Genomic DNA, 18,505 nt, shown 5'->3' with positions numbered 1-18,505 from the left:
AGTTCCATTTGTCTCTGAATTCCTGGAAAATTTACTTCAGTGTAATCAGATTATTTGACATGGGTCCTCTCAGTTCTGTGCTATTATATTTCCACATTTGAATGCACTGCCTCATTTAATATGTATTTCTTTTCCACTTTCTTATTTATTTTTCACATTCTCCTTCACTGCATGCTTCCATGTATTTGTGGATGAGAAATTAGCCCTGCATACCACATTGTTCTCCTTGTCAGATTTATTCTGCTCCTGTTGGTTTCCCCATCCTTTCTCTGCCCTGTCCTCATCCTCTGCCTCCTTTCTGTCAGCAGCAGGTTGAGACCAGCCTACCTCTCAGCTTGTCTCTGCCTTCCGCTTATATTCTCTCTCCTCACACCTCTTCCATCCTTCCTTTTTTGCTTTAGAAATCTTTACTTGCCTTCGTTCCAGGCATGTGCGTGACTGCCTGCATGACACGCTGGTGGCAGGTGATGGCAACTGCTGAAGGTGGTGGCATCTCATCTCAACATATCCCTTCCCCTTCCATTAGAGCACCATTTTGTTTATTGCTTATGGCATTTCCAAAATCTCCTATGAACTTTAGAGCAACTGGGTGCTGTTGGGTTATGTTGAATGAAGGACAACAATTTCGTAGTGTTGGATGAAGAACTGGTGTCCCCACACACAAAAGAGGACAGAGGCACAGGGGTGGAAAGGACCATGACCCTGCTCTTGTCCCTCCCCAGGCTATCACAGGAGGTGACCAGACCCATGGCCAGGAGGAACGTCCATCACAATAGGGTCAGCAAAAGGCACTCAGACAGCTTTGACTTGCCCCCAGTCACTGCCTGTGGCGGGATGGGACCCTTTATGGGATGAGCATCTTGGGACTGCACATGACTTTATGGGCTGTTTTGGGGTGGGTAGGGAACCCAAGATCGGGGAAGGGAGGGGCAAGTGTGAGAAAACAGAAGGGAAAAGGGATAAAAGGGGGTGGTTGTGTACATAAGTTGCTGGTCACCATGCTTGTCTGACCGTGCCCTGCACTTGACCAGCCTGTCCTTGTTTTCTCATTAAATTCTGTTTCTGACCATTTTCCTGTGTGCGTGGGGCGGGGGAATGGTGTCTGAGTAGCAGCAGCTGAAGTAGGGACCCACAGGTCTTAGTGCCCATGTGCCTCTGGGCCACGGCTGGAGTGGGTGTTTCAGCATGTGTCACCAGCAAGCATCAGGCTGGACTGGCCAAAGAGTAGGTCGAATAGCCTGGGACAGACCGGAGGGCCTGCCAGTTGGCTACTGGAGGGATCATGATCTGTCCCCTTTTGAACATCCACAGGTGTGATGGGAGCAGAGCTGGGCTGATGCTGACAGCCTTCAAAGCGCCACAGGTGCTGTCTAAGCTGGGGGAAGGCTTTGATACAGACTGTCAAACCTCAAATCAGTCCTGCTTCAGCTCACCTGGAAAACATATTTCTGCACCATAAAGCTGTAATCTCTGTTGAAACCTCTTCACAAAGGAGAAAAAAGAGAAGAAGCCGTAACGTAAGTTGGCCCACTATCTCTCAGTGTTTCACATTGGTTTTCTTTGAAGAAAAAAGTGTTTGCAATCAATAGCTTTGAATTCTATTTAAATGACAAATAACTAAGATCACATATTTGGACTAAAACCATGAGAAAAAGTCATTAGCCATTCGTAATGCTCAGTCTCTGTGCCCTTGGATTACAGTTCAATATAGTATGCCTGGGTGCTGGGTGTACTAAATCCTGTAATCAGCCATTTCACGTGCCCGGGGGAACAGGGAGGTATTTCCCCTCAAGGGAGTTGAAAGAAAATAGACATCATGTGGCAGCCTCGGAGATTTGTCATGCAAAAAGGCCACCAGAGTTTGCACCTTTAATAAAGTGAGGAGAGAATAAAATGAAATGCATTTAGAATAATCCCCCTGTAGTAAAGGTCATGTTGGAAACTGTTGAGATAGAAGACAGCTATAAGGTGTCCCACCCAGAAGGAGCGGGGAGGAGGGGGGGCTGGGGTATCTCGAGCTTCCATGAAGAAGGATGGGGAGGCTTTCACAGAACAGTGCCAGAGCAAAAGCCAAAACCTTATCTATTTTTACTCAGGCCCTGCCAGATCACAGGGAAAAGAAGGAGCTCAGGGTGCTGCAGCTTCATTTTCAGTAGCTCCTGGCCCCACGCACGCTCGGTCAGGGATGGCGAGCATCCCCGGCTGCTCCCGCCTGCTGCCTGAACAGCAGCTACAGCCAGCAGCAGTCAGAGGGGTGCTTCATGTTGTCAGGACACATCTCCTCTTCCTCTCTCTGTGCTCTTATTGCTCTTTCCTTCCCTTATTTTATCTTTCTCTTGGTGTTTTTGTTCTTTTTTCCCCACCATATAGTTTGACTTTCTTTCCTTGCTTCACCACTTGCATCACCGTCGTCGCTCTAGCCTCAGCCATGCCCTTGGTCACCCCCAGCTCTCCTTTCATTCGCTGGTTGACCTTGTCCTCTCTTTCTCCTCTCTACCTGTCCTGTTGTGGTAACACACCGAGGTACAGCAGAGCAGTTTTTCGGCTGGAAGTGGTGTCTCCTCAGGCAAAATACCTTTCTCTGTGCCCGTTGGTGTCCCTTTGTGCACTAGAGCATGAAGTCGAATGTAACACCAGAAGCAGCGACTTCGCTCATATATTTTTTCCCTTTCCCTCTCTCTCTCTCTCTCTCCCTCCTCCTCCTTCTCTCCCCTCTATCCTTCATATTTTGCATGCACTTGAACGGTGTCATATCCTCAATCTGATTACAAATTAGCGTGGCTCTGTCAAAGCCAGCAGACGGGGCTGAATTGAAGGCTCGTATCAATGCAAAGTGAAAAAGGAAGCATCTTTTTTTTTTTAGGAGGAGACAGACGTGGTACAGAATGATGAAAAAGTAGAGTACATTAATAATGAGTACAAGGAAATGGTAGCCGGCGTGCACTTCATAAGCCTACTACTCTTCCGTAGCTTTTATTCATTTCTGCAATATTTGCTAGAGTAATAGAAAGGAGCAGCTGCAGGCAAAGGCATAGACAAATTACACCCCACTGGTAATATCTGTATTCAGGACAGGTCTGAAACATATTCAGATGCTGTCCCATGGGATATTAAATGATACTGTTATTGCATTAACCTATGGTTAGTTACTGCTCTGTCACAAAGGCGCTGCACCGTCTTGGGCAATTGCTTTGCACGAGGTTTTCAAGGACAGTAGGGATCTGAACAGCTTCAGACAGGTCTACGTGGCTGGATATAGGTGGACCTGTGCTCGCTCTGGCCATGCTTACAGTTGTGTGGGCAGAGCAGCAGCAAGCCCAGGGCCGTATGTCCTCATTAGTATCACACTACAGCAGAGGGAACATGCAACTGGACAGTATAAGAGCAGGAATACCTGACTACGTGTGTGCAGCCACGTGCTTAAATATTTTTAAAGTAGACCTTGGCAGAAATGAGCTTCCTGACCCCTGTGTGAGGGCATTTGTATATATGTGTGTGTGCGCGCGCGTATATAAGTACAATATATAAGTGTGTATACCTATGTATGTGTGTATGTACATACACACATATATATGAAGTATGTAAAAATATTATATAAATTTAAACATACTAAAAAAACATCTGCTTCAGGACACACCTTCTGAAGATTGGGTGGTTTTGTTTGGTTTTTTCTTAAGAAAAAACAAGCAGTGAGTAAGATATCCCTTTCATGCCTCAGAGCACTGGAGAAGTGCTATTTTGCAAATGCCTTTTTTTTATTTTTGGATCTGGAGTGAAGATCGCAGCTTAGCTTTTTTTGACTCCCCTGACTGTGTCCTGTGCACAAACCTTTCGGCTGATGGAGGGACTAGCGGTGGCTTGCCTCCCTGTCCAGGTCTGAGTAGCAGCTCCACCCTGAACTTGACAAACCACTAGACCTGATCCTCACACTGGTTAATCCAAGAAATTCACAGAAGATCATGCTGAGAATTCGATTTTCAACCAGCCTAATGGCACTTAAGTGCCTAAGTCATATCTACTTTAAAGTCATCACAGAGACTCTGACACTGTGTACTTCTGACCATTACCTTCAGTCTGCTTTGTGTCCCTGCCTCTTCCCTGGCAAGTAGAGAAAAAATATTTCTGTCTTTCACAGGAGACGTTGTGGGGACTGAAGATCGTATGAGATGAGGTAGATCCTACATAGGCAGCAACTGCTCACAGGCTCCATTGACCTGAATGGAAAAAGAGTCCTGGACGGGGGAAGCAGGATAATGAAAGCAAGGTCTGCTTTGCTATCAAGGACCAGGAGCAGGAGACAAATGTGTGGCGACTCCATATCATAATGGCAGTAGAGGCAGCTACGCTCACTGGGAGAGAGGGTGCAGAGGATGCAGGAGCCCTGGGAATTTTATCCCTCTCCCCAGCCCAAAAGCCTTGGCGAGAAAGGCAGCGGCAGCCGAAGGAAGCAGGTGGCAGCCTGGGACGTGTCCTCAGCTCTCTGAGGTATAAACCCCATTGCCATCAATCAAAAACAGGACACAGCATTCAAAGAACTCTCCTTTGGGAGTTTTGAAATAAATCAAAATGGCTTTACATGGCCAAGGTTGCTGCAAGCTTACATATGCTTGAAGCATCTCTTTTTTAAATCAAAAGAGCCGTGTCTTCATTTCTTTTATTTCTTTTTCTCCTGACATGCAGCCCTCATCTTCTCTCACTCTCCTTTCTTCTTCACATCCTTTTTTTCCTTTCTTCTTCCCCTGGGCTCCCCTCCAAATGTAAAAAGTCAAGAGGATGGCAACATCAAGCGCTGGTTCGGTTCTCTGTAAGGATGCCGCCTTTTATCAGGGCTCACTTTGTTGTTACCAGCCGGTAGGTGGAGCACATCCACTGTTTTAGCTACCGGTGGGCCTTCTATTTCTTTTTCCCCTTCTCTTCCTCCTGTAAAACAATCTATCATTTCTACTGCAGTGAATCAGTAGTTGCGAGGTAGCGCAGCACTATACAAAACAGCTAATCTTGGCTGGACCCCAACGTACAACACCGTGACTCATGTCAAACCACGCGGGGCCAAGCGCCAGCGGATCTAGATGGGAGAGAAAAATCTGAAAAAGAGCAAACTTTTAACAGTTTCCAGTTCTGGGCGCTGCAGTTTTTCTACTTTTTGTTGTGGTTTGATTTTTTTTTTTTTTAACCCCTAAGACAAACCTGTTCCACAACTGAGTGCCAGCCTGGGGATCAGCTCCCAGCTTTCCTGCCTTTCTGTGCTAGGGATGCAGCTCCGTGCCGGTTTTGTGCTGCTGCAGCAGCTGCGGCTGCCCAGGGCCCCAGCACTGATGATGCAGCATCCGAGGGCTCAGCATCAGGTCCTCCATAAGCACAGGGGACCTCCCTTTCACACCGACACCGGGCGTATGGGAAATCTTAGGACACCCATCATTTCTGTCTGATGTTTCACTTTTTGTCTCCAGTGTATTTTTCATGAGACTAGGGAAAAAAAACAACAGCGACAAGGGCAGACTAGCTTTTAGGCAAACAAGCCTAAAAGTCGTGTGCGCCTGAAATCTTGTCTGTTTTTTTCCGACTAGATCAGCCCCTGCAATGAAAGGTATGGCAAATCTTGCCTTGTTCACACGCTTGGATCATCTTGACAACAACATCGCTCCTGCTGCACCGCAGGTGGTGTCACCACTGCGGGCTTTCATGGCTCCCTGCGAGCCCAGCACCCTCCACTGCTCCGTGCAACCCGCTGTGACACGGCTCGCGCAGAAAACCAGACCCAGCCTTTTCCTACGGCCCAGCCCAGCTGCAGAGGTTCACGGGTGGGAGGGTCTCAGCCAGCCCTCCCGATATTGCTGCTGGCTTCCCAAAGCCTCATCTTCTCGCCAGCAATATCCTGCCTCCACCGGCATGCCAGATTCACCTTGGGAAGTGGTGGACTTTAAAGCAGATGTTCATCTTTCATTTCCAGAGGTGGTGGTTGTTGTTTTTAATGGCGTGATGAGAAGGTGACCTTTTCAATCTGGCTTAGCACCTCCAGCGCTTCACCCCCCTCGCATGCACCATGCAAACCCCCACCAGTGGTTCAGAAAGGGAGTGAGGAAAGAGCAAAGTAGGACGAGGAGCCCCAGGTTGAACCTGCCCGTTCCCATTGCGTTCAATGGAGACTGGCGGATTCACTCAAGACGTAATCTGCCTGGTTGGTCTCCTCCTTTGAACGGATCCATTGTGTCACTGCCTGTCTTGGTGTCAGACCCATTTTGCTGGCTCGGCAGGACAGCCCCCGGCATTCCCTCGGGATGTGCGGCTGGCGGGAGCAGCCCAGCGCCCAGCGAGGGTGAGGATGGCTTCGCAGCCCGGTCCCCTGGGCTGCAGCCGCAGCATGTCCCCTCCTCTCAGGCTTCGCTGTAAGCCGGCGTGTGCCGCCAGAGATAAGATTGTGAGAGGCCTCCCTTCAGCAGTCGTACAACAGCAGTGTAGACAAGGGGACAATTTTGCTCTCAGTTACACTGGCAAACCCCAAGAGGGTTTTTCCTAAAAGCATCATTCCTCCCCATCCTCTCCCTCCTCTCCAGGATCCCCTGGAGGTTTCTTGCTGTTTCCCTCCTCCTTGCAGTCGCTGTGGAGGGAGGCGGATGCTTCATCCCATGTCTTACTCTGCCCGTGATTACCTTAACAAAATGCATCGGCGGGTTACAGGCTGGGACATTGAGGCGTTGCTGCTTGTGAGACCAAAGGTGGGGAGCACCAGGGGTCTCCGGAGAGAGGCAAAGCACTGCTGCCAGTGACCGGCTGCACCGCCAGCGCCTCTCCTGAATGTCGTCTCCCCCTCCAGCCGTGCCAGAGTGGGAGAGGCCAGGCAAGGCAGGGCTGCATCCTGCGCGGGGTGCTCAGCACTGCGTCTCTGCACCATCTCCTGGGAACAGCCTGCCTGCTCCCTCACACATTCGGGCCGTTTTGGGGGCTCAGCCCGCTCGGCACAGGCCAGAACCACCGGTTTGTCTCTGCTTTGTGGCATGGCAGCCGGCGGGGAAAAAATAACAGGCATGCCTGAAGGTAATGCATCACGACCAGCGGTCATTGCTGTGTGTATTTTCCAGGGTTGGTTTTATTCCCTGCTGTAGTCCTTCAAATTAAAAGTGGTCTGGTTGTTTACATTTGAAAATTGGATGATATGCTGGACTGCTATTTCTCTATTGACTCTGGGCTGCTAATACATTTAGAAATTGTCTGCCTGCTGCAGATAGGCGCTGCCTGCTTGGAAACATTTGGATTCCCTCTATCAGCGTCGCAGAGGGAGACACAGAAAATAGGAAAGGACATTTGATTGTTTGCACTTACCTTCATCCAGAAGTAATAGAAAAGCATTTGCGTTTGATACATCCACCTGCTGTGCACCAGCAGCCTTTGCTCTGCCTTCCCGACGAAGGTGAAATCTGCCTGACGTTTCTGCCCGTTCCGTTTTTGAACTGCAGGGGCTGTAATTATTTCATCCAGCCCCGTGTGTGTCCACAGGAGTCACTTGCTGGGGAATTTGGGTGGGACAAGCACTGCAGCACCAGGGCCTGCAAGCCGCTGGGACCTTGCGCTGCACTCAAAGCCCAGGGTGAACTCCAGCCGAGGGGCTCAGGCTTTACGCCGTCCCCTCCAGCTGTGCCAGCTGTGCTTCATCACCATCCACTGGAGCATGGAAAGCAGAACAGGAGCTACTTTCCTATCGGGTTGACATCAGTAGGTGTTGGGGAGAGAGCAGCTGAGAGCAGGCAGGGCTTGGGAGGTGGAGTTCTGTTTTCCAGGTGCAGTGAGTGCCGGTGGAAGGTGCGTGGGGACAGGAGGAGGCAGGCAGGGGAGGGGGCAGAGCCCCTGGTGCCTTAGAGATGAAGAAGAGAATAGCTGCTGGCGAAACAGATGGAGGGGGAATATGGCAACCAGGGAGAGAGCGCGGTAAAAGCTCTGTGAGAAAGACAGGGTGCCAGAAGGAGCACGGCACAAACAGCAGGAAGCAATGGGGACCAAAAGCGCTGGGTTGGAGCTGAAACAAGATCCGCAGCAGAAAACTTTCTGCACCTGCATGAGTCACCACATTCAAGGCAAAGGTGTGAGACTGTGTGGTGCTCGCTGTCACATACTCACCTCTATGCAAGGCTGAAATCAAGCTAAGCTTTCATTTTATTTCTCCCCCCACCTCATCCTGGTTTTGCTACCTCGCAGATGAGATGCTTGTTGCTGCTATGAGCAGGATGGCTGAGAAGGTCTTTGTGTCTCCAGCTGCTTGGTCCTTCCCTCCGCTCCTGCATCCCTGGAAGAAACCTCCCTGCAGTCCTCCTGAACCTCAGGTGGTCCATTCCCTCCTGGCATGGCCGCAGTGGCTCGGCTCTGGCTCTGCCCCTACCCCGCAGACCCTGCAGGCAGCTGCCACCTCCAGGGAAGCCACCGCTCCTCTGGCAGCGGAGCTGCCATGCCATGCACCCCAGGAGAGGATGAGGAGGCTGCTGCCTTCCCTGTTGCACCCCAAAGGTATTCCCCTGTGGTGCTGGGAGAGGGGAAAGGAGGGATGGAGTTGGGGGACCTCTGGAGATCCCAGGGCAGAGGGGGGGAATCTGGGGGGTGGATAAGAAGCAGCCCCCCAGGGCAGATGGGACTGGGCTAGGATGGGGTGAATGAGGGCTTGTTTGCAAATGTGAGCCAAAGCAGTTGGGGTAGCTTTTGGGGATCATGTGTGAACTATTAAATAATAAGGAACAGAAACATTTTGGAAATCTGGAAGTCTCAGGATTTTTGAAGAGCTGGCTAATATTTGGGACATGGAGTTGCTTGCTACTTGCCAGCTTAAGAAATAAAAGGCTCCTCTGTTTCTGTTTTCTCCTTTGTGATGCATGCTCCAGCCATCCAGCCTGGCAGCAGGACCAACAAGCCCTGATTTCAGAGGACATCCCCATTACAAGCCGGCATGAGAGTGCTGCGGACCTCAAGTTGTCAGGGCCTGCCCTCCTCACGGCTCAGCGCCTCGCTGTGCTGAAACGTAACAAAAAAGCCATACAGACAACCAAAAAAGAGGACTTCCCACCTGGAGCCTCCTCTGCCACCACTGCTGTGAGAGACACCCTCCTGCGTGGCCGGCGTGGGCCCGTGTGTGGCTAGTGAAGGTGCTGCACAGCCCTGGGCACCCGGTGCCACTGCCACCCCCCGGGCATCCCCTCGGGACAGCAAATCCTGAGCGGCCGCATGCTCATCCCGGGCTGCAAAACTGCCCGAGGGCATCCAGCAAATGCCAACACATCATGAAAACCCTCACAGAAAATCAGGAGTAGTTTGCAAATGATTTTTCTACTCAGTCAGGAGGCTGCAGACGTTACAAATCATCATTGGTTCGACCGTGTCCTTTTGAGATGGAAGGCCATGGGTTAATAAAAGTTTGATTAGCTATATATATTTCTATATAACCCCTGCTGCTTCCACACACGCGTGTGCCCCCAGCCGCTTTGCAGACTGCAGTGCAATCACCAGAGTGGTAAAGGCACTGGGCTGGCTGCAGAAGAGAGAAAGATTTGTTGTTTGCTTAGCTGTGACTAAAGAGAATATTCCCTGCGTGTAGGTGGGTTTGATTATCATGTATGGCTGCGTTTAGTGCGACCAGATACATGCTAGACCAATACAGCATCGTACCTATACATCATATTAAGTATTTCCTGGTGGGGGGAGCAGACATGTTTTACAGCTATTTTGTTAGCTCTTACAGTTTTAGAGCTCTTCCTCCCTTCCTCTCTCCTTGCTTTCTTCCTTGCTTTCTTCCTTTCCTTTAGATTACAGGAGAAATTTGAAGTGCCGAGTGATTTGCTCCTTGCGTTGCTGTTTCCTGCCTTTACCGGAGCGCAGGGTACAACTGGGGTCTTGCAGCCTGTAAGAACAACTGAAGTGAAACCCATGACACCGTCAAGCGCTTAAAATTAAAATGCTGGTTTGTGCTTACAGAAACGATGCGCACCAGAGCTTAGCAGAGGGCAGTGGAGTTCAGGGAAGGATGGGGAAATCGCCCGTTAATGGATGACTGCCTTGGAAAACATCAGTCGGCTGGTGCTCCTGCCTCAGCCAGGAAAGCCCCACGTGAGCTTTTCATAAATTAAACTATTTCTGCCTTAAAGAGGCCTCTGCTGCAAACGCTCTGCTGAAAAATGTGCCCCGCTGCCTGTGCCACCTTGAAATTATCTTGTGAAATGCCTGGACCCATGTATAAAGCAAATCACCCCGATGGATGAGCTGCCCCCCAGCCCCTTTGCTGCCCCTCTGCGTCCTTCTCGCCCCTACTCATGCCGGGCACTGTCAGGATGAATGGATTTGAATTCCCCCGTGTAAATCCCCAACCCAGCTGGAGGTCGGTCCCCAGCCAGGCTCCAGAGATGCCCAAAATCTCATCCCCCCACGAGTAGCGGCGCCGGCCCCACTGTGCCACCTCCCCGTGGGGCGGCTGATCGGCTGGAGGCATCTCTGCCCGGGCTGCCCAGAGCAGAGCTGGCACCGCTCCTCCAGCACCCACTCGAACACAAAGTATTCCCCTGCTTTCTGGGTTTTTTTTAATATTTATATTCACACTGTGGGGGAGGAGGAAGGCTGCAGTGAGCAAATACCCTGCGGCTGAGGGAAAAGCCCAGCCTGGAGGAAATGTGGGGTGGCTCTGCCCCGAGGCTACCGGCTCCCTTGCGCTTCTGCAAATTGTGATTTGATGTCACCCTTTCCTCCAACCCGTCGTGAGGTCTGGTAACTGCATCAGTATTGCTGATAGCATCACGCACGTGTCCGTCCTAAGTAGGTTATCCTTCACGCTGCGCAGCTTCAAACCTGCTCGCTGCAATTTATCAGTGGGGAAGGATATTTTGGGAATGATCCCGTGTCTCTTCTCCATGTCACGGGATAATGTGCTGCAGATGATGAATCCCACCCGCAGGATTTCTCCGTTTCTTGTGCAGTAATGACTGCAAAAAATACATGCAACTCTCTGCCTCTCAGGATCTTTTAAAATGAGCATCTAGTTCACGGCACCCGGTACTTCCCTAAGTGTTTGCTATACCCAGACAGCCCATGGCAGCGCACAGCAGAGCCATGTTGGATTACAGATGGGAGCTGCAGACCATCAGGACGGACGCACAGGCGCCGCTCCTCTGCACCGCATTTGAGACGGCGGCTGTCTGCGCGCCCTGATGCCATCGCTTTGTGACCTGGCGGAGGCGCAGCATGCTCACAGCGGCACTTCATGCACATGCAACAAATGTGATGAAGCGGAGCTGATTTGGCGTCGCACGCTTGTCCTGGCAGCGCCAAGAAAGCCAGGTAGAGAGGGCAGGGGCTTGGGTGATGCTGCTGCTGCTGCCAGCTAAGGACCACTGTTCTCACAGCTCCAGCGTGAAGCAAATGGGGCGATGGGGGGAGGGAAGGAAAAAGAGAAAGGAGCAAGACCAGGAGCCCTAACTTCAATAGCCTTCCTTTTGTAAATGAGGCTGTTAGGTGCCCAGACTTGGGAAATGCTGAATGTAGGTAGTATCGTTAACTTAGGTTAAAAGTCATTCCCCAGAAAGAAGAGGCAAGGTTTCTCAATGCCAGAAGCCTCACACTATACAGAGGCTGCAGGACCCGCCGTCGTCCTCTGCACAGTCCCACACGGACTTTAAAGTGTTACAGGAGAGAGCAGAAGAGCACAGGGGAGGCACAAAGCCTTGGCTCTAAGACACGGCACCGGGCAAAACGAGGGATGCTTTTCACTGAGCCCACAGGGCCTTTTTGGGCTGACTCACTTCTGTGCTACTCCTTTTTTAAATAACTCAAAGCAGTGCAAAGGGGGCGAGGAAGAAGAAGGTGACCCTTGAACAGCCCTGACGCGATGCTCTTTTCCTTCTGTGGGATGCTGGCAGGCTCTTTGTGGCAGTTGAGTGCTTTGTGGCCGAAGGCAAAAGGAAAAAGGTCAAATGATTTGTATAAATTGGATGGAAGTCAGGGAAGTTATCCTGCCGATGCGAGGCAAGGATCAAAGTGCTGGGGTCATGTGCAGAGCCCAGCTGGAGAAAAACTCTGCGCGGGGAAGATGGGGAAATGTCCCCTTATAGATGAAAATGGAAAACTTCCACTGGGATTGACGGGGACAGGCGGGAAGGCCACCCGAGCACAACAGGCAACAGTCTGGAAAAAATAACACCTAGCAGTGCACGCTGTAATGAAACAGCTGTCTTAGCAATAACTGATGTGACTTACTTCATGGCTATGATTTCTTTTCTCATACAAAAGAAAAAAAAAGCCCTTTAATAGCAGGCAAAATCAAAGGTGTCTCCTGCAGCCCGCTGTTAAAGGAGTTTTCTTCTAAGCTGCAGAATCATCATTATTACTTTTTCACAGGTAATTACTCACCACAGTTAATTTGAAGACATATTCGAAGTGAAATGGAGATATCCTATTTTACCCTTTCCCCCTTAGTCTGCCTTGATATTATTATCGTTTGCTGCTCCGGTGCCCATGGCAACAGCCACCACCGTCCCCGAGCCCACCAGTGCTGCTAATGCCTGACATTCAGCCAGCTGGGCTTCTCACCGTGGCCTTCCCCTGCCCGGGGATCACAACCTCCCTAACTCCCTCTGTGCTGAGAGGTGGGAGTGAGTGAGCAGCAAAATCAGGTGCATTTGGTGCCTAATTTCCTGAGTACCATACTTGAAGTCTGGCTGCTATCTCCGTGGTAAGCCATTTGAATGTTGGCGGTGTGATTCTGTGAGGTACAGATACCCACAAGCGCACTGGATGATTTTGAGTGTTTAGCTCTTAAAAAAAAAAAATATTCTTAAAAATAGGCCACTTTAGTGAATCACCTTCACGGGACATAAGCCGCACAGTTTGCATCCCCCTTTGAAAGCTGAGTCCATGGGGCTGCCTTTGGCAGTCACGGTCCATGGGGGTTATGGAGCCTTGTTGGTCATGTGAGCCAACCGCCATTCTCAACACAAATTCCAGCAGCAAGCAAGTTGGTAAGCCCTGTTCTTAGAAAACTACACCCAAAACCCCCAAAGAAACAAAACAAGGGAAAAAAACAAAACCTAAACAAACAAAGGAGAACCAGCATACCTTTCTACAAGGATTTTAATTATCTCCTGCAACAGTGCGTTAAAAGAAAGGAGTCTCTTACTGATGGTCCCATTAACAAAAGGGAAAACTTTGATTCACTCGGGGTTAGAGACGTCGAGAGTGAGACAAGTCACAAACTCCAGCCCAAGGAGTAAAGAGGAACATATATGGGACTCCAGACATAAACGGTGCCTACCTACACGGCCACGTTCCTAAGCGTATGGTGAGCAAGCAGAGAGCCCAGCAGGAGTGGAAGAGGGGGGCTGGAGGGGGAGAACCTGCTCTGTAAGTAAAGCTATGTATTAGAAGCGGCACAAGGGAAAACGTTAATGAAGCACGAAAAAATGAGGCTCAGTAGGGAAATTAGTGGAGGGGAGGAAAAAAAACCCCAATCCCATCACACTGAAGGAAAGAAAACATGGAGCGTTAAGCAAATGTGTTGCGCTGGAAGGGAGCGCTGCCTGCGATGGGTTTGTGACCAGCTGTGGTTCGTGTTTTTTGTTAAAGACAGTGGCAGGAGGGGAAAGTGGGGGTAATGAAGCGTTGGCGTGCACAGCCCCGCGGTGTCGGTCATGTGATGGGGAGGTCAGGCTGGCTTCAGGACCAGGTGATTTTGGCAGCAGCCTATGCGGGAACAGAGCAGGAATGGGCCACCATTGTCACCAAGGGGTGGAAGGTGGTGGGAGGTGGGATTAGGGCTGGGGGACGAGGGGAGGGCTGGGGCACCGTCCCTCTCTGCTGAACTCGGGTCTGGAGCTTGGGGCCCGTGCGGGATGGGGATGGGGATGAGGATGGGTACCGGATGGGGACAGGTGACCTGGGTGGGAGAGGGAAGCTCCTAATGGTGATGCTGGTATGGACGGCACTGGGCAAGAAAGGGCTTCAGTGTCCAGCTCCGCAGGGGAGGAGTTGCCGGGGACAGCAGGAAACAAAGCCAGGATAGCAGAAGCAAAAAAGGGTGACTACAAAGGAGAAATCAACATATTTTTGTCAGGAGAGGAAGAGCATCCTAAGTACTGGGGAACTTTTAAGGAATCCTTATATCCTGACAAAGGGGGAGTGCAGGGCCCCCTGCATATGGTACTCACAGCCTCTGGTAAGAGCACGTCGGCGTTAACAGTGTTGAGGCTTTGCAGCAAGAAAATAGGGAACTCTCGGGCTTGATGTGGGTACCTGCGATTTTAAGACTTAGAGATGCAAACGGTCTTTTCCTTTTGTGTATTGTTTTGTCTTAAAAGCCTGCTTAATGTAGAAGAGGAAGCCGGCACAACCCAGGTAGAATAAAATACGTGCACAGTCATTGAAAGGCTCAGCACCGTTTGTCTGCCTGCAAGGTCTTGCCGAAGGAAGGCTTTGAGCTTGCCAGGGAGGTTAAAAAAAAAAGGGGGGGAGGAAAAGAAAAAAGATGAAAGAATCTAAGTTATAGGCTTGATGTCTTTATTACCTTCTGCCAAGGCTGGAAGGCCATGCCAGCTCTGCCAGGTGTTTCCAAGGAACAACAAAAGCAGACATTACATGGAGCCAATGTGCTTACGGCCACTTTCCTTAGGAACCAAAATTCCTGAAGAAACTTCAACAACTTCAGCTGACTAAAATACTGCGCTGGTGCTGCAAAACACGGGCTGTTATAATTTAGAATAAAGCTGAATTAATGCACATTGCAACGCTACAGGCTTGGGGAAGAGTGGCTGGAAAGCTGCCCAGCAGGAAAGGACCTGGGGGTGCTGGTGCACGGCCAGCTGAACATGAGCCAGCAGTGGGCCCAGGTGGCCAAGAAGGTCAACAGCATTCTGGCTTGTATCAGGGACAGCATGGCCAGCAGGAGCAGGGAAGTGATCGTGCCTCTGTACTCGGCACTGGTGAGGCCTCACCTCGAGTCCTGTGTTCAGTTCTGGGCCCCTCTGGACAAGAGGGACATTGAAGTGCTGGAGCGTGTCCAGAGGAGAGCTACCAGGCTGGTGAGGGGTCTGGAGACCAGGTCATATGAGGAGAGGCTGAGGGAGCTGGGCATGTTTAGCTTGGAGAAGAGGAGGCTGAGGGGAGACCTCATTGCCCTCTACAACTCCCTGAAAGGAGGTTGGAGAGAGGTGGGTGTTGGCCTCTTCTCCCAGGTGAATAATGACAGGACCAGAGGAAATGGTCTGAAGTTGTGGCAGGGGAGGGTTAGATTAGATATTAGGAAGAATTACTTTACTGAAAGAGTGGTCAGGCACTGGAACAGCCTGCCCAGGGAGGTGGTTGAGTCACCATCCCTAGAGGTGTTTAAGAAACGTCTAGATGTAGTACTTCAGGGCATGCTCTAGTGGCAGAGATGTAGGGGTTTTTTTGTGTGTGTGTATGGTTGGACTCAATGATCTCAAAGGTCCTTTCCAACCATGAAGATTCTATGATTCTATGATTCTATTGTCAGCCTTTATCTATTTTGACACAACTGAGTCTGGTTCTTTTACTTTTTTTAACTGAGCAGTTCACAGGCTCGGCACAGCAAAGGGCTTGTGTGTGCACATCTGCGTCCATGTGCTTATGTGAACGTACACACAGACACACGCACAAAGAGGAAGACCAAGGTGTTCCATGTCTCTGTCTCTGTGTGTGCATCTTTGCATATATTCATGTATCTAGGGTCTCATTTAACGTACCTAATATTTTCTCAGGCCTGTGAGTTTCTAAGCTTGTATTTGTGTTTGGTAGGAAAAAACCCAGTAGTCTCACGTCTTATCACCTGCAGCTGGTTGCAGCCTTTATCTAAACATTCACTGTGGGATGCAGCAGGGAATTATACTGGCAACTGCTATTAATCTTCTGTGCAAAAGAAGTATCTCCTACATCAGTGTTAGAATAAAACCATTTGTCTGGTGAATGAGGCACAACTAGACAATTACCCTGCTGCAGAAATAAAAAATCCTGTCTTGATGATATTTTTTTGATTGTGTATTAGCCCTGCCATAGATCGTCAATGAGGGCATCTTTAAGTAGCGCAAACTTAACAGCGAGCCTTTAGATATGGAATGGTTTTAATCTTATTTTGGGATATACTACTGCTCTTCTGATAGTGCTCTAACCTCATGTTATGTTGTAACGCCGCCAGTGTGTAAAAGCACGCCTGTGTAAATTTGTCTATATGTGCTTGATTTTTGTTCCCATGAAACGCTTTGGGGTTTCACTGCTCCTCTTATGTCCCCTGAATGACCAGGCAAGGCTTGACCTGGTGGTGTCCCTGGCCTGGCAAGGAGCCTTTGCCGCTGCCGTGTTCCCCCACTGGACCACACCGCCTCACGGATCAGCTGCTCAGCAGTTTGTTGTCTGCTTCTGAGTCTGAAGGGAAGGAGCTTTCATCTTGCTGAGGTGAGAGCACCACCTCAGAGATGAGCAAGCAGCACAGTGGTCCTGTGCAGGCCGCAGAGTGGTGAGCAGCGAGCTGCAGTGGCTGGGAGAAGCGGAGACGCCGACGGCAGCTTCAGGCACGCCGAGGTGGCAAGTTCATGTGTGACTGGGACCAAACCATCTTTCTACAGCTTCACGGAGGGCTGATGGACTGACTTCTTTTAACTTGTCCTTGCCTTAATAAAACAACGTGTTCTCAAAGACCCTCACCTTATTTCATATAGTCGTTAATGGTTTGAAAGCCATTATACCTGCAGAACTGCACTTCATGCTGTTTGTTTGGATCTTCAGATTCAAGTAGAGCATGTGGGAAGGAAACAAATATAGGAATGTTGAGGGAATTAACATAATTTTCTGATTTCCTATTATAGAAGTACATTAATATATATATATATATTTATTTTTTTTAAATACATGTTGCAATTTTTGACATACTGATAGGTTGCTGTTATTCCTGGAGATGCTCATGTGGAGAAAACCCAACCTCTTCCATTCAGCTAGAAAGACAATAAAAGATTGGTTGTTTTTTTCCGCCTATATGGTCTCTGTGTGTGTGCAAGAGAGGAAAAATCTTACAAGTAGTGCATTGCATATGTCAGCAAATAGGGAGAATTTGCTTGGATGCAGCTAGTAAAAAGCGTGTGCCAGCTATTAAATAACTGGTATATCCATTGTAATGCTCAGATAATTATAATATAAAGAAGCCCTTACACCTGGTAAACGATTGCCAAGCTGACTAATACGAGCCTTGGGTTGGCAAGCAGTAAGGATTTAGGCAATAGGCTGAAGCAGCAACTCTCTGTATTTGTGAAGCCCCACGGTTCACTTCTATAGCTACAAGATTTCCTTAAATTTCACCCCTCCCTTAACCACAAGTGCTTTTCTAACCAAGTTTTTGGCACTATGAGCTACTAAATATGTGCTGCAATCATCTCCCTTAGCTGGTAAGCAGTATTACCAGCTTACAGGGATTCCTGTAGGGAAGTGTTATGTCTTAGTTGGTCTCAGCAGCCCCGTTTTTCTTGCACAGATTTATGGCACCTTCTAATGAGTTGATATGCTTGCTCTGAGCTGAAACGAATTCCCAGTGAAATCTTTGAGTGGAGCCTGAGTCAAGAAGGGGAAGATTTATTGGGTTTCAGCCTGACTGCACGTGTGTGCCCACGGGCAGCCGAAATGGGTCACAGACAGTGAAATGCCCCTGAGGGCTGGGACATGCTGCTAACCCACCAGCGCGGGACTGGGCACCAGCCTGCTGCTCCTGCTGCTCCTGCACCTTCGTGAGGAGGAGTAAATCACGTCCTCCCAGTGGTGTCAATACTGCAGGGTGTCCCCCCTGCACAAAGTCGGGGCCAGGGCGGGGGAAGTGTGTGTGGGGGTGTATTTGCAGGACACCGTGATGCAAAAGTGGCAGTGTGCGTAACGGCGCAGCTAAGCTTCAGAGCTAAAGCACTGCAAGCAGCCATTGCTGGTTGCGCGTGGGGAGGGTTGGAAATGCCCGTACTTCACACGGCGCTCTGCAGTGCTGCCTCTGCCACCTGTGCCCAGCCAGAGGCGGCTACGGATGCTCTGCAGCAGGCACCGCCATGAAGCGAATTACACACTTGTACCAGCAAGCCCAGGGCTGGGCTGGGTGGCACTGGCTGGGCTGAGAGGTGGTGGGCAGGGGCCATGCAGCAGATGACCAGCACGTGCCATCCTCAGCCACAAAGGTTTGCCACCATCATGGGAAGCGTGGGAGACGCATGGCCTTGGTGGGGAAGTTTGAGGGAGCCTCCCACCCCCCCAGTACAGCTGAACTGGCTAGTAGGGCCTCAGGTTTTCCATCCATCCATCCACCCATCCATCCATCCATCCATCCATCCATCCATCCATCCATCTATCTATCTATCTATCTATCTATCTATCTATCTATCTATCTATCTATCTATCTATCTATCTATCTATCTAATTGAAAAGGTAGAGGAAAGACTGCGAAGTCTATGGGCAAAGGGCAGCTGCCAAAATTAAATAGAACTAATCTTCAGAGAATCACAGCATAGTA

Source organism: Larus michahellis, chromosome 1 (genome assembly GCF_964199755.1).
Source record: "Larus michahellis chromosome 1, bLarMic1.1, whole genome shotgun sequence".
In the NCBI taxonomy this organism is placed as follows: Eukaryota; Metazoa; Chordata; class Aves; order Charadriiformes; family Laridae; genus Larus; species Larus michahellis.
Note: the sequence above shows the minus strand (reverse complement) of the source record.